The following is a 15,817-nucleotide window of genomic DNA, read 5'->3' as shown; positions in this document are numbered from 1 at the left end:
TAAAAGCTCATCCTTTTTTCTCCATTTCCAGCATACAGCAATTTGCTCCATGACAATTCAGGAGATGATGACATGAGGCAAGATGACCTTACAAGGACACACAGTAAACACGCACAACATATTTTGTACAGACACACGTTTATCCACAGTGATGGGGTCAGGATGATCTGACATGCAGGATGTTGTGTTCTGTGGCCCGTTTTATCACACACACAAACACATACACACATTTTAACTGATATAGTGAGCTGTAAGTTAACATTACCTTGGAAGGAGAACCTTGACTGAATTTGAAGTAGCGAATTCAGCTAAGTCAACACCACTCTTTGGCCCTTTTCATCAGTGTTGTTTCTTAACAAACAAGTATGGGCGACACACATACACACTGGCATGCACAAGAATATGCAGTAGGAACACACATACGCACACACACACACAGACGAAAAACTTCCAACAAGCATATCCCTCTGCTCTAGTTAAAAATGCATGAATGCTGGCATCCCATTTGGATGGTGAAAACAGAGTGGCAATGCAGCAGAGGGTGGGATGGGGTAAAGTGGTGTTGTAGGAGAAATGTCCGTCCCAAACGCCTTTTTAAGTAGCCTGATGAGGATGAAATGAAATTAAGATGTTGGAGAAAAGGAGGCCTTAGTGGCTTATTTAAAAGAGGAGAAAAGAAAAAGAGATGCAATTACCATTATTGCTAGTGCGACAGGTGGGGAACGCTGTCATCAGCCATCACCATGGTGAATATGTGTCATTAGGGAGTGCTAGAGGAAGGCAGCCAATCGGGATGCAAAGTTGAATTCTGGGACAGAAAAGGATCAAGGATTTAAAGCTGGTGGAGATTTCATGCTCAGCAGCTGATCAGCTGTTATTTGTACACAAATGGACCTGAAAGGAAATCTGTGTTTAATATTCAGTGTTTTGATTAAAGAGTTCAGTGACTCTCCAGCTCCTAGGTTGACTGAAGAGAACGTTGTGTCTTTTTTACCTCTCTGTACTTACAGACCATATACCAATAGACCAAAATGGTCTAAACTGTCCATTGATTAAGGGGAAAGTCAATCAGATCACTCTAATGCTGGAGACAGCGTTGGTAAAGATTTTAACAATGATCAACTTAAAATAATTAAAAATAAATACAACCAAAAGTAGAATGAGGCGTGTAAGTCAGTATCAGTGGTGTATGCGGGTGTGTGAATGCAGTGGTAGATATGTGGTGCATGTAATGTAAAATCAAAAGACAGCAGAAGCAAAGATGAAGCCGTGGTGTGGTGCAGGGAGAAGAGACCGACACACAGGTATTCAGGCAGGCAGCCTTAAGTAGTATGGGAACACTAGCCAGGTGTTTCCAGTCGGTTTATACTACAGCCATTCCCAGCACAGGACGCATAATACACACGCCCAAGGCAACAGGCTCTGGGGCGGCAACAATAGACAATATTTTCATATTTTGTAATATTTGAATTGTTCCGACTAAGAAGTATTGCTTAGTTTTGCATAGCTTGCTGTATTCCTCTGTGCCATAGACCTCCAGTGTAGTCCAAAAAGAAGTTTGCTTTACTTTGTAATGTGAAGGCTGTATTTCCACTATTTATATCACAATCGCTGTAGAAAAAAAGATCAAACAGTTGCTGCTGTAAGAAATTTCCAGAGTTGTAAAATCCTGTCTGTAAATATGACAAACTGTGTGTTGTTGTTTTCGCTTCTGATAAACTTTTAAACCCATTATTCTGTTACTCCAATTAGGCTTCCTGGACTGCATTTCATTGTTTTACATTAAACAACACATCCTCACCAACACAGCTCACTGTATTGTTTTAATGCCTTGCTAGTGTTTGTGAGGCCCAGTTTAACAAGAATCACCACTGTCCTGACTCATCAAGATGAGGAGCTCAGCGGTCTGAAAAAATGCAAACAGCAGCTTTAAACAGTCATGATCCATAAACAGGTGCTGAAAAATGTAGGCCAATACAGTATTAAAAACATATAAATGAGCCACACAACTGCACCAGATGATTTTCCTCATCACATTGAACATCAAATGTATATTCATCACCAGCTGAAAATAGTCCCAAATAAATGCGCTGTGTAGCATTTGCTAAAAACTACAGTTCCCAGAATTTTTACAGAATTACTTGGTCTTATATACTATTTACTTGTGAAAAAAAAAGACAATTAACACCAGTATTATCATGTCCTTACTTCTGACAATTTCCAAACCTCTTGCTGGAAAGGCCTTTTATATTCAGACTTGAAACTTTATTTAAAAGCTGTAATTTTTATGTAAAAGCTGTCCCTGATTGGAGAGGTTACACCTGATATTGCCATTTCGATCTGTTCGCAGTTATTCTCTACTACTGTGAATAAAAGTGAACTATCATCAGAGTTGTTAAACCAGAGAGCCATGGGGGCGTAGGATTTGTCATAGAGTATGTAGCCAGCTGGGTCCTCCTGAGACTTGAGGCTTCGCATGAACTTTTTCTGTAGCTGCACCCACTGACAGTCTGTCTGAGTACCTGAGCACTGGCAGGTCTCTGTTTGAAAGCCCTTACTGGAAACAGGTGTTGGCTGGTGTCCATGGCTCCTGACATGCGGCTGGCGGGCTGTCTGGCAGGCCAGTTGGCTCAGAGATGGACCCTGCAGCTTATAAAAGACACGACTCGGCCTACGACTCATTTTGCACTGTCTCTGAGCAAGTTTCTTTCTTCTGGGTTGCCAAGGTAACCCCAGGGCTGGAAGAAAAACATCCCACTTACTGTCTACACAGCTGAGAGAGGAGAAAGAGAGAGAAAATCTGACAGCAAGAGTGAAAGCAGATTGGTCTAAGTATGCTACAGTTTAGGTACAGTAAGTGTGTTTATCACAGTGGTATGTGGTGTTGTTTATTTCCAGCCCTGCAATGGTTTTTATTGTCCCCTTTCCAGTTTTATAAAACATGTTCTCATAAGCTGACAAAGTTTATACTATTGACGGCGCACCTGTAGGGCAGCGTGTGAATGTGCTCTTTCTTAACATGAAAAGCCACACACGCTGAAAGAAGCTAACATGATGTACCGCAGAACAAACTGCAAGACCGCGGGATTTTTTTTGAGAAATTTGTCACTGAAATAACATCCTTTCTTGGCTGGGAAGCTGAAGGAGACTTTCTGTGTATAAAACAGATGAAGACAGATTCTAATTCTGTTTCATATTTATGTCTTTTATCCATTTTATTTCTGTGGTTGAATCTTAAATGTCAACATGGTTTGTTGGTCGAAAAGGTACACTCATCAGCAGTGGTGGAGGAAGTATTCGGATCCTTACTTAGACCACACTGTAGCAAGAGCAAGAGTCCTTCAGTGGAAATGCTACTACAGTTAAAAGGTAAGTAAAAGTTAAAAGTATAATCAATATAATATAATCAGTATAATGTGACTATTATACTTTTGTAAATCGATAATAGTAATAATCAGATTAGTACAAATTCAGAAAAATAGTGAGAAAATTACCCAGAGCCCAAAGTGATGCAAACAACAGTCCAAACTGTACATTTATAAAATATAAACTCAAATTATGCAAAGAATTGAAAGGAAAAGCAAAGCAGCAAATTCTCACATTTGAGAGAAAGTAACTAATAACTCAAGCTGTCTAATAATTGCAGTGGAGTAGAAGAACAAGTACAAGTACTTCAACTTCTTGAGTACAGTTCTTCAGTAAATGTCCTTTGTTAGAGCCCACCACTCATCAGTCATGCTAAATATTGCTGAATGTTGTGTAATTTCCCCCCCGGCAAGTTGAAAGTATGGCATTAAATCTAATATTTACATATTGACATGTGAAGACCCTGGAGGGATTTAGAGGATGCTGAAAATGTGAGTTAACGTTTCCTATGAATTCCAAATGAGAAAGTGGCTTACACGATCATTCCTGCCTCATATCTCACACCATAGATTTCCAGAAATTTATATTACCGCCAACATGTCACAGAAGGTGCAGAATCAATGGAAATTCAATTCCTGCTAGAAAGTTGCAATATGGAGACAGAGAAAGAGCAGACAAGCTGTATTTACAGGGAGAATAGAAGGTGGATTACGGGGTTGTCACCAGGAAAGGTTACGTGCTGCCTCCAAATCTGAGCTACTCCCACAACAGATAGTATATGCATTTTTTTCACAAGCATATAAGATGACTTTCCTTTCCTATTCAAGTGTAAATGAATAAACATTTTGACATCGGGAATTCACAGGTTGCTTTCTTTTTGTCGGCGTTCTCAAAACATAAACGGAATGGGGTCAAAATAAAGCTCAAATATTGTCAGAGATATGACAAATTTAATGATGCAGTTTAAGATAAAAATAATTGAAACTCTCCTCCGTTTCCATTCATCATTTAAAGCTGTAAAACTGCGCAGGCTAGTGCTTGATGGCAAGGGCTGATTGAAGATGTCGTGATGCATAAAATATAAATGTATTGTGACAGCATTCACATATGCCACTTTGATGTTATTCATTAATCAAGCTTAACGTCTCTATTCAATTTGTTTCTGTCACACTTTGTCTCACCTTAACAGCTGAAAACAGCTTAGATGAAGAACGACCCCTTGTCAAGACACTGAGATCTTATTCATTGGTTGGGGACCAGATTTAACACTCAAAATTCTTAGTTATATGGCGGTGGTGAACTGGTTGAAATGACAACTGTCGCAAACGTAGCTAATTAACCTAGCGATGGCTAAAGTTACTACTCACTCATTGTATCACTGTAACTGCATTGTAGCTCAGCACTCTGGGCTAAATGGTGAAATGCAGCACTTGGATCAAACCAACCCAGAGTGGGTTTGTCCCATAACAACTCAGTGATTGGGTTTAAGTTGGGTTCTTTTTTAACACAGTGGTTATATATGTCAGGGGCCTGTGCCACGAAGCCGTTATGATGTTATCCAGCAAACTTGATGGATTTGCTGACACAAACTCCTCAAACCTTTGCCATTTTTTACATCAAGACTTTTGTTTGTTATATTCATACCTTTTGTCATGAAATGTTGTGCCCTTAATCTTTATGTGGAGTGTTTCTCAGTAGTGTTATATACAAGTGGAGAACAACATGATGTAACAACAGGCCTCAGGTCCTTGGGACTCTTCATACAAGTAGAAATGATGGATGATGAATGTAATTTATTGGGGAATGCACAGAGGCACTTTGACTACAGTAGTCCTCTCCACTTCACTCATTGATTTGATAACATTAAAGAAATTCATTTAATACAAATTAGGATTGCATGCAAGCACAAAGAGATCCTCAAGTTTAAATAAACAATTAGGGGTTATCAATAAAAATGGCTCTGAATTAGTCACTGAATCAATTTCTGTTTCTTTTTTAATATCTTCAAATATGCGATCTGGGGCAGAACACCTGGATGAAAGTACAAAGTGTACTGTAGATCAAACCCTTAATGTCACTTTCAGTCAGAGCAAATACATTCTTTTGGAAGTAGACAGTAGTTATGACTTACTCATACTGTGAGTCATAATAATACTGGAACATGGCACCAGAGACACTCAGCGTTTCCAAGTTTGGATATTCAGTGGCACATACTTGTTCTTATTCCTGCCGGGTAAGACAACATTTTCAGTTGGATTATTTTCCTATAGTTTATAGTATTTCTTATTGTGTTTAACAATACCACTAGCAACTGTAGATGGGACAGATTATATCCTCGATACAGTAATTGGATAGAGAACAAATAGCTGGAGGCTGATCAGATTGTGCTCCCAAGCCAAAAAGAAAAAGAAATATTCCGTGTTAAGAATGGTACACATGCAATCATCAAAGCAACGCTTTACTTTTGCTATCATTAATATGCCATAGGTGTAGTCACCTCATTATACTCAGACTACCTGTTCACCTTACTGAAATTATAAGGGCACAGAACATGAATACACATATACATTAAGTAAATTGAAGTATTAATTCCCGTACTGATTTAATAGTCCAATTACATAACAGTGTATTACAGGACAAGCCCTCAGCTAGAACATATTGTAAACTTAGACTGTATTTATGTACATTTGTCATATTTTTACACATAATATTACACAGTCTGGATATTCTATTTAGACCCCATGACAATTCGTGCTGTTAGTAGTTTAAAATGTTTATCTAAAGTTTATTTTACATGCAATGCTGGGGTATATCCCTACAAAGTACAATAAACCTTGTACTTAACTAACTAGTTAAGTCGGCTCTTTTGCGTTTGTGTCTAATATGATTAATATGAGAGAAGATGTGCATTTGTATTTGTCATACTAACGCACAGGTTTGTGCCCTGTGCAAGTGTTAATACAATGTATTTGTGAAATAAACAACAATATTCTCCTCTGGTCTCTTTAGTCTATCTTCAATTAAACAGCCACTCATTAGCATTTGTACTGAGAACATTTTAACTGACACACAGATAAAGATTCCTTCCTTTATAGTTTGATACATGTATTACTTATTTCACTTATGAAATCTACGAAGTTAAGATAACAGCACTTGTACTTTTCCTGCCAATATATTCTGTAATCTTTCCACCCACAATCAGCAATCTCCCGAGAATCACTTGCTCATCACTTTGGCTGGACTTTATGATCCATCTGATGACTGGAACCCCTGACCTCAAGTATTGCTTTAAATCAGCAGCGCGAGACAAGAGGTGGTTACTTCTGTCACGGGAGCTTTGCATTTTCTTTCTTTTAAAGAGCATAAGAAGTAGTGAAATAGTCAACATGTCGGATGGTCTTTCTGTTTGAGGGCCTTAAGTGACTGAGCCTTCATTCATATTTATCACACCCCTCCGTGAAGTGATTTAAGATCATGCACCAACTCCCTGAGCCCCTTTCAGTCATTACATACCTTACCACAAAACTGAGCCTAAATCATAATGTCATACTCTGCGGTGCTCTGGGCTACAGTGACTAGTTGCAGTGTGCTCGCCCAGCCTTCAGGGTCAGAGCAGACTGAACCATATAACACACTGTCAGCAGAGGAGGGAGGGTACGTCAACATGCGGTTACACACCTGTAATAACACGCTGTCCACCTTTTATATACACTGTCGCACACCTGTGAGCCGCAGTCTGGCCGAGTCAGCATTTTATTTGCTTACATAGCCTTGCTTTTTGGAGTTGGGGTGCTTGCCTGTATGGGTTTTACTCCAACAGACAGCGCATTCATTCCATAGAAAATGTATTGCAGCATTAGCATGTGGTTGGATTTATTTTTTTTTTCATCTTTTTACAATGTGTTGTTCAACAGTCAGATTTTGGACTAAATCCTGGAAAAAAAAAAAAAAGAAGCTGTACCATAAGAAATACAGACATGCTGGACTCAATTTTATAAACTCCAGCTGGGTGCCAAATAATCTGAACAAATATGAGAGTTTTCTCAGCACTTGCATAAAACTACATTAGACCTTGTTGCATTGAGCACTGTGGGAGATTTTTTTATAATTAAAAAGGGATGATTTATGTGTATTCTTCTTTTGCCTAATTGCAGTGACTCACCTTAACTATTGTTACAAAATCAAAGTTGCAGCGTGGACCTGATAGGTAGTTTGTAATAACATACAAAATGTACGGAGGCACTAACACGTTGCTTTATCTCATTCTGGGCAGGAGAGGCTGCCTGGAACAGAAAGCTTAGCAACAGTAGGACCATCGTGCTTTCTTGACATACTGAAGTGGTGTACATGCGGCTCTAGTCGGAGTAATACTCTGCAATTAAAGAGTTAGGACGGATGCTTTTACAAGCTTGTAGTAGTATGCAAGCGGTTGCAGGTGGATGGAGCGTTGCTGCAAAATTGAAGATGCTAGCAGAGTTCAATTGGTTAGCAGCTTTGTATCAGATCCTCAGTCAGTCCTCCTAAAAGCCTTGTTAGGTATTTACACTGGCTTAACTTAGAATTAAATGGTCTTACATTTATTATTCTATTTATTCTACATAGAATAAAAAGGACTAAATAGCTCTGCACTGCAATAAGGACAATGCCTACCTATTAGTAGGTACTATGAGGATGCTGACGTCGTGCCTGGGACATGCAACCTCAGCTTCAGTCTTTAAGCTTTTATGTAGCCATCACGTACATATTAAAGACCCCTTTTAAAACATCATTGCTTTAAATCAAGTTAGCTGGAATCATTTAAAAGTCAGCCAAAGTTTAATCATAGTGAGCCACAGCTGATAAATCATTTCCAGCAAGATCAACAAGCTGCTTTTGTCTAACCTCTGTCTGAAATTAAAAACCCATTGCTTCAAAAAGTGACCAAGAATTTCAGGTGGTATATCTGCCTCTGTTATCATCGCCATGTGCTGTGCCAGGACAGAAAGTTTGACATAGGAGGAGACAGAAACTACACTGTCAACATAACAGCACCTCCGACATTCCATCTCTAAGTGATCGGGGGCTCGTGGGGTTAATGGAAAACATTCAAGAAATGGAGAATATGAAGGAAAAGGGGATTTCCCAAACATGTGAAACAGATGCTTCTCATTCTCTCTATCTCATTTACCCCCATCTCTCACTAAATTTTCCCATGAACTCCTCCGAATCCTCACAGCAAAGGCAAGTAAAATCATTTTGACAAGATGGATGTGGCTGTATACCTCCTGGCAAGGCTCAGGAAGCTAGATGTCAACTTGAATGAACATTATGTCATCACAAAGAGACAAATAAAATGGGTTAGTAATCTATTTAGATATTTTTTTTTTTCCACTTTTGGAGCAGGGGAAAGAATCTGGCTTATTCAATTGGCCTCAATAATGAGCTGGATGCAATACACCCTCTCTTGTTCGGTGTGTGTTTTGGGGCTATAATTAGCTTATAAAACATACTAACTTCTGTAGTGGTTCATGTGGCTCAGAATACGCAATCTGCGTCTTAGAAACAATAAAATACCCATATTAAAATACAACTAAAAACAGTTTAAAGCTGAAACAGATAAAAAATTCTGCAGAATGTTCATTATTTTGCCAAGTAGTTTATCTCCCTCTGTTCTTTGCCCACCAAAAGGGCCTTGGTGGTTGTAAGTGGTTATAATTGTACATCTGGTAGCAGTTAGAGCAGCGTACTTGGCACAACTGAGGTTTCTGCCGCTCGAGGAGAGCAACACGTTCCAAGAGCAGATCAGCTCTCTCACTTCATCTCCTGGATAGAAACAAAAGAGCCGTTTGATTCAAAGGAGCCCAACCTTTGGTCTTTATGGGCGGGAGGAGAGAGGAGAGCTGCTGAAGTCGCAGGCTTTCCCTCATATCTTTACTCTGATTTCTTTTCTGCAACAACTGGTGCCGTTGAGCGAGCACACGAGATGGAGAAGGAGGATAAAATAGGCAGGGAGAAGGCAGGGAGGTGGAGTGTAAGCGTGAGACAGCGAGAGAAGGGATGAAAACATCATTGAAGATGATTGATGACAGTAGCAAAGCAGATTCAAGGCCTGCCTTCTACACAGGTCTCTCACGCACCAGTAATGATGATGATGTGTCACATGGCCCTTCTCTCCCACTTGGTTAAGTAGTTATTTCCATTGTGACAATTACTTTGTCTCCAGCCGAAAGAAAAAAAGAAATCAATGTTATTTTCAGTCTCCCAAGAGGTAGGAAAGAACTGCAAGCATTTGAACAGCCGAATCTAAGATCCAACTGTCTTGAACAGGCTTTGTTTCATGTTCTCCTCCAGTTTTTCACCATTTGAAATTTTGTGCGATAAGAGCGCCTTGCCATTACCCCAAACAAAATGACTTTCCAAACATGAAATAGATAGACCTCCTATGTAGTGCAAATGGCATCATCCCCAACAGAGCCGCCACTATTTGGGTTATTTCATGCCATTTCTCATCCCCAGATGAGTCCCTCGGCTTTCAGCTAAAGCCAGTGTTTTCTGGAATAAAAAGAGGCTGTGTGTAATGCCAGCTCCTACCAAGTGCTCTGTTTTCGTGAGGCAAAACGCCACGCAAACCAAAATCACACACCAGCTCATAACAACAAACCAGTTCCACATAGCAGCACATTTTAACTTCGCCCTAGAATCCAGATGTAGCTTGATGCAAGTGGTTGAAACATACAATTATGTAATATACCTACAGCAGACTGATGTAGCACTTCTGGTGAAGTGTTTCACAAGCTAATTGTTTTCATATTTCACCATGACATAATCATGAGTACCTATAATCAATATAAATGCTCAAGTACTGCAGGATAATCACAGTAATCACCCTCAGCATACAACAACATTTACTTATTTACAAGTATTCTGCTTCACTGTTTTTCATTTCTTTTCCATTTTATTTTTTGAAGGAAGTAATTTATTCCACTACATTTATCTGACCGCTGAGGTTACTGGTAGGTTTTCAGAAGCTTTGTCTCAATTTGTTTGGCTTGTGACCACTAACGAAAATGCAAATGTCTTAGATGTTTGTGAGCTGTCAGCAGCTCCATCAAAAACCGATTTACCCCCAAAACTACCATAATTTAAATAAGTATCTGTGATCCAAAGAAGTGAAAACAAAAAAAAAAATCCAGAATTTTAATAAAATTCCTTTGGGCAATTAGTGCAACCGTCTGGAGGGGAAGGACCATCAGGTTGGGAAAAACTGGACTTAACTACCAAACTGCACATAAAGTAGGCTTGTACTTACACAACGATGTACGTATACAATACAGTATTACAATAGTTCTTGTAATACTTTACATTTAGCTAAAAAAAAAAGTCTGGTCTTTTACTAAAGCAGGATTATAAATGCAGGACTTTAATGTGTAATGGAGTAGTTCTATATTGTGGAATACTCTGAGTACTTCTTCCACCACAAGCCTACCTGATGCTTGCTATACATACTGGTGCAGCAGGAATAAAAAAATGCTGTGATCAACTTATCATGATTCAGCCGGGCTGGAATGTAATTATAAAAGCATTACGAGGTGCTGAGAGCAGCAAGAAAAAGACATGCACGGGAGAACAGCCCAGACTCTCTTTGCCACCAGGTTACTTTACATATCTGCAACCCAAGCAGCTCAACCCTCCAACCACCCCTCCGACTCCTCGCTGTGGTAATGGCCAGAAGCAGTCACAGTCTCCTTGGCACAGCCCATCTGTTGTTTTTGTTTTTCAGACGGGGGCTGGAGGGGAGTGGGTTGATGGGTGGGCTGGTGTTGGCCTGGGTGAGGAATGAGAAAATGATGGGAAGCTCTAGCCGCAAATTATTGCCGGCCTGTTATTACAGTAGGTTGAACGTTACCAACGGTTACATGGCTAAACAGTCTGACACAATGTCCATCTCTAAATAAAGCCTCGGCCTACTGACGCAGTTGGTCGGCCACTTTGGGCCCTGTGAGCAGGATGAAGCGGATGAGGCAATTCGCAGTTTAGCTGTACCCACCACAGAGTCAGATGTGCAGAAAAACAGCAAAAAAAAATCTATAAATTTGTATCAAGGTCACAAACGTCCACATTTCAGAGTCAGAAACATTCTATTAGACACTTTAACTGGGTGGTAAGGAGGCTCGGTGGCCAATACTGGCTCCCCACAGCAGGACGGTTCTGACTTCAAATCTTCACCCAAGTGTTCTCTGTGTGGAGTTTATGTGTTACCCACATGTTTGTGTGGATTTCCCCTGGTTTCCTTACGTACCAAAAGTTATGCATGACAGGTTATTACTTCTGCTATGACCCTTGACCCTGTGATCTGGAATTGGCACTGAAAACACAGAAGAATGGCTGAGTAGTGCCATGGTGCCTGTAGGGAGATCTGAACCAACACCAGTGTGAATTTATCTGGCATCACACACTACATGATACACTACTGGATAGATCCCCTGAAGCCATATTTCCATTTGGAATGATTTTAAATAAATGAGATACATGCAAATTAGTTCAAAGGTGTTGGCAGATGTTCGTATTCACTTTGGACAGAGCCAGTCTTTATGCTAAGCTAGGCTAATCACGTATCATCTGCAGCTCTTGTCTCCACAGTTTAAATTAATTGCTTCTTGGCAAAACTACTCCTTTTATAAACTTCTCTCTCCAGAAACAGTCTGTTTTTTGCTCTGCGTGATCCACAGACTTCAACAGCTTTTCTTTGGGAGTCTGTGTTGCAGTTCAGCTGTAGAGTACAACTTATTGAACAGGCTATTACAATACATACTGCCAAGAAAATGCACACTTAAATATTTCACCAGAGTTATGAAAAGAAGTGGCTGCATGCTGTTCCTCAAAACTATCACACTCTTTACACATTGTAGACGTTACAGCATATGCTACATGGAGAGTGAGCAGTGAAAGACTATTGATGAAATCACACACTGCAGCTTTCCTCTCAGGGTTTTATATTCAGGTCCTTCAGCCATTGATACTAGTGTAAAAATATAACTTTCTCCTCTCAATGATCCCCAGACAAGCTGGCTTTTGTTTGCAATGTAAGCAGCCCACCGATTCCTCGCTTGCTCTCTCTGTCTGCACACACAGTCACTGCTAAAGCCAGCCATTGTTCCAGGCCAAGATAATAGTATCAGTCCTTGACGGGAGAGTTACAGTCAGATTGGCACCAGCTGTTAAAGCAGCCATACTTTGTGGACCTGATTTGATTACGAAATTACACTCTATCTCATCTTACATTAATTACTGGACCGTAGTACGTAGCTAATTTAGCACCGTGCTTCACAACGCAGAACTACAAACACGTTGCATGGTGTTCTTCTGTAGTTATACATGTCCAGAGTTAAAAGAGACATCTAAATCTGCTGCCATAGTGTCCAGAGAATCGGTGGGTAATGTGCTGCAGAGACTTTAATAGGGAAGTCAGGAAGCTTAATCAGTTTCACAATCTCAATTCCCCAAGGAAAGGAGAATGTTTTCATTGTTGGCTATTGTTGCAAGACCGCCATCTGAGATTCTCGAGTGTGTGTGTGTGTGTGGGTGGGTGGGTGGGTGTGTATGTGTGTGGGTGGGTGTGTGTGTGTGTAGGACCTAGCCAATACTGTTGAGTGGACTGAGCCCAATGAAATGTAGCACTTTTAATTTCCTCTTTATATCATGGCTGTAGATTCTAATCTTGTTTACATGTACAGGGACTGGAAGGCTTAATTCTTTATGTGAGAATTGTTGATTCAACTCTTCTATAACTTTTAATGGATAGTGATGGTTAATATTATAGATTATATATATATATTATAACTATCTATCCTGTGTATGAAGCTAAATGAAACCAAAGCATGCCATATATTATTTTGCTTCATAGATCCACTGTTTACACACCTGGGCCTTCAGTGGCCTCCTGCCTGAATCAAACCACCTCTTAATACCATCATTATGACGCCACGGCTATAGAAACCATCAATATTATACAGAAAGGCAGTATAACAGGACGTTGCACCGCAGACAGGTATCTCATGCTGGAGAATGAATGTCATCACTAAAGCAAGAAACCCAATTAAAGCCATTCAACAAGTCTCCTCTCACTGTAGCCACAGCTGCGCACCTGCGCCATAAACGTCAAACACTACAAACACCGAGTGTTGCCAATACCAGTTATTCCCAGCAATACACTTTGCAGTGCCCTGTAAGCCTGTAAGCCTGTAAACCGAGGGTACCGCTCGTAGTTACTGACCTGAAAGTGGCGGACTAACCCTTTTCCCGGCTGGGACAGGCTCGCTAGCTTCGGGGTTGGCCGGCATTTCCTCAAAATGTCCAGCTTTTCTTGGAAAGTCCGCCTTGAAAATGGATTTCTAAGTAGACCTGCGACCAAATTAACATCCTCTCCTCCGTCAGCCATTGTGGGTTAAAAAAAAACTGCTATTAAAACTTACAATTCCGATAAAGTTTTAGCTCGTGCAGGTCGCGACAGGTAAGAATCGCTAGCTTTGGCTAAGCTCTCTGACCAGCCAATCAGAAGACGTGAAAATACTGACGTCATCGTACGCCTGCTAGACGGCGCTGGGGTCACCAACTTGAAATCTGATTGGTTAAAGCAACAGTTTCGTTGCGGTGTATTTTAAGCTACGGACGCCTGCACTTTTGATTCTGAAGGATTTCTTTGACCCTGGCAACACGTGATGGCTGAAATATGATTGGATAAAAGCTCTAATATAAACATACACTGCTGGAAGCACCCCAGTCCAGAGACACGCTATGAAATGAAGAGCATAGACTATTAGGAATAATCTAAAAAGATGAATGGGAAAATATTAAAATGTAAGTTAGTGATTCTGAGTTTAGGCCAGCAGAGAAGGCCTTGCTGGACCTCCACTGATGAAAAACATCCCTCACACACATTCCTGCTTTTGTAGATACCAGCACACCATGTGCATTAATCCACACTAGAAAATAGTCGTTGGCAATTCCCCTGCTCCCGCTTGTTACATTTCCTGAAATCTACATTGCCCAGTTGTTCTAGGAAATTAATTAGTCTGTTAAAAAACAAACAAAACAAAAAAAGACTACACAAATGCACAAATCATATTTATGTTATGTACATTAGTGGCCTGATTTTAAAGATTTATGTCCTTGGTGGGAACGAATGCGGCTGAGTGCCACAGGGTAGGAAACTGAGAAAGCACTGAAAAACAGACCAGCACATTATTAACAATGTGCTGGTCTGTTGGCATTTTTGTGGGATTTGATGACATTAAGAATAGATAAGGAATAGATAAACAGTATGTTTATATATGTATACTGTACATATTATCTATTTAAACCTGCACTGTGGACCTTATGTCTCCACCTTCTGGCAGTGAGAGTAATTACACAAACACTGTCGACATCTGCTTATGATGTATGATCATGTTCAGAAATAGTGACAAAAACACAGAGAAGTTACCAATAATCTGTTATTCAGCTAGAGTAAGTGTAATAGCCTCATAGTCTACTCCAAATATTTCATACATACTATCCTGTCCAAGAGCACTAACATGTGTCTGCCCTCAGTTTGTCTCTTCATTCAGCGCCCTCCACCGAGGAAAAGCAATGGTTGTCAGTGTTTCTTCTTTATCTGGAGCATCTAGAACTTTTCTCGGTCACTTCTTAGGTTTTTCCTGCACATACTGCCAAAAAAAATGCACACCTTTTTGCTGTAGCCTACTTTGTCTTGTAGTAGCTGTGGCTAACCAATCACTACTGGTGTGCCCCAAAGAGATTTACCTGGCAGCGATGTGCTTAATCAGCATTGTGTGAACCCATTTGGCAAGGGACGTTCATTTGTATGTAGAGGCCTGCACTCCAGCTTTAAGTATGTGTTTTGAATACATAACACTGAATATAGCTGAGTTGTTTTGGACGGCATTATAGTTGAGACACTATTAGAAACTAAACAGCTCTTGATGGCATGCTGATAGCACACACTGGTAACACACAACAAATGATGAAACAAGAATGAAACCACAAGGTGAGTGAAGAATCACCATGACAGCAATTTCATGCATTCTGCTTTGTACGACTAGCTCTCACAAAGGGGCAACTTTAAAACCAACCAATGCACCGCCGTCTGTCATAAGCAGCACACATCATGTGAACGGCCTCCCTCATCTGTAAACTGGCATACACAGTCACTCCAATTATTGCCCACACATCTGTTGTCACTGCCTACAAAATCCCCATACAGAGCAGACAGCAGGCAGCCGAGTGAAGCAACTGTGAGAGAGAGGAAGGGAGGATGTAGGTAGCGATAGATTTACTGTGTGACGCAGTGGAGAACAGGGTCTCTGAGATTTACAGCAGGCCTGCTGCCTTCGAGGTGGAGACACCTCCATAGCCGTCCTGGCTCGTTCCTATTAAGATTAATAATGCTAGTACTTACAAGGCCCAGATCTCC

The sequence above is a fragment of the Pempheris klunzingeri genome, chromosome 16, assembly GCF_042242105.1.
Source record: "Pempheris klunzingeri isolate RE-2024b chromosome 16, fPemKlu1.hap1, whole genome shotgun sequence".
NCBI lineage: Eukaryota > Metazoa > Chordata > Actinopteri > Acropomatiformes > Pempheridae > Pempheris > Pempheris klunzingeri.
Note: the sequence above shows the minus strand (reverse complement) of the source record.